Source organism: Myotis lucifugus, unplaced genomic scaffold (assembly GCF_000147115.1).
Source record: "Myotis lucifugus unplaced genomic scaffold, Myoluc2.0 scaffold_880, whole genome shotgun sequence".
Classification (NCBI taxonomy): domain Eukaryota; kingdom Metazoa; phylum Chordata; class Mammalia; order Chiroptera; family Vespertilionidae; genus Myotis; species Myotis lucifugus.
In genome coordinates, this window is record NW_005871928.1 from 781 (window position 1) to 2,611 (window position 1,831).

Below are 1,831 nucleotides of genomic sequence, written 5' to 3' on the forward strand. Positions count from 1 at the left end.
AACCTCCTTCATACCAGGAACCAGCTCTTTTCCATCAGTGTTCAGATTCAGGTGCCACTGGCTACACCACATTTCTACCTTATCTTTTATCCACTTTACTCTTTCTGACATGTCATTTCACCTGTGACTCCTGGCTTTGGGCTACGTTAACCTTTGTGGCATTTTTACATCACCTGTTCCTCTGCATTGCTGTCTCTGCAGTATTCTTTAACACTGACTTACATATGTCTTCTGAAGTGCACATACATGCTTATGTAGGTTTCAAACACCAGCTACTCGTTTATTGAATTATTCTTTAAATAAGACATAAACAAAATTCTGCAGAGCTTGCCTATGTCACCTGCAGACAAGCCCTACTGAACACTGTTAGTCTAAGGAGGGCCTGGAAGTCTTACCTCTCTTCCATGTGGTGCTTGCCATCTTTGTGTCATATTCCTGGTGTAGTCTGCCTACTTTTATGATCTTCGGAGGTCCAGAATTTCACAGAAGCCTCTTATTAATGCTTCCTGCACATCTCTTCAGAAAATTGCATGGAAACTCTCCCAGCAGGGGGCAGGGCAGGGGGACAGGGAACCCTCCTGGGAGGGGGCAGTACAAGGGGACAGGGAACCCTACAGGCAGTGAACAGGACAGGGGGACAGAGAACCCTCCTTGGAGGGGGCAGTGCAAGGGGACAGGGAACCCTACAGGCAAGGAACAGGACAGTGTGGACAGGGAACCCTTCAGAAAGGAGTTAGAGCTGGGGACAGGGAACTACACTTGGAGGGAGGGATGGAATAGTGGGTACAGAAAAGCCTCCATGCAGTGGGGAGGGCAGGAGTAAAGGGAACCCCAATTAAAGAGGGCAGGGCAGGGAGGAGAGGGGTGACCGGGAAACCTCTATGGCAAAGGGGCAGGGCAGTTGGACAGAGAACCCCCATGCAGGGGGGAGGGCAGGAGGAAAGGGAACCTCACTTTGAGAGAGCAGGGCAGAGAGGAGACAGAACTATCTATTGAGGGAGCAGGGCAGGGGGACAGAGATCCCAACTTTAGGGGGAGGGGCAGGGAGCAGAAAGTACCCTCCATGGATGGGGCATGGCAGGGGTGTAGAGAACCCCACTTTGAGGGGGAGGGGCAGGGAGGAGAAGGTTTCCTTCATGAAGGTGGCAGGGCAGGGGGACAGAGAACCTCACTTCTAGGGGGCAAGCAGTGGGGAAAGGGAACCCCAGTTTGAGGGAGAAGGGCAGGGAGGAGACAGAACCCTACATGGAGGGACAGGTCTTGCAGAGGGAACAGGGAATCCTCCATGGAGGAGAGAGACTGGGGGTATAGGGAACCCTACTTTGAGACAGCAAGGATTTTGGCACAGGTCCTTAAATAGATGGCAGGGCAGGGGGGAGAGGGCATCCTCCATGGAGGTAGCAGAGCAGGGAGGACAAAGGACCCCATAGTCTGAGAAGGTTAGTGGGGTGAGGGCACCATCCATGGAGGGGCCAGGGAAGGGGGGACATGGGAGTAGAGATAGGTAACAGGGGAAACAGACCCCTCCAGGGAGAGTCCCCTGTTCCCCCACAATGGGGCCCTTGCTCCCCAGCCCTGCCCCTTCGCAGCATCCCTGTCTTACCTGTCCATCGGCCCCTCCGTGGTCCCCTGCCCTGGCTGCCCTGCCTTCCCATGGAGGGGCCACTGTCTCTCCTGCTCTGACCACTGGTTGGTCCCCTTATCCCTCTGCCTTTCCCTCCATGGATGGTCTTCTGTTTCCCTGCCCTGACCCCTCACTCACAGGCATCTGAGGGGCATATGCTCTGGTCTCTACAGTGTTCATCTCTCCTGCCTCCAGGTTGCGTGTCCA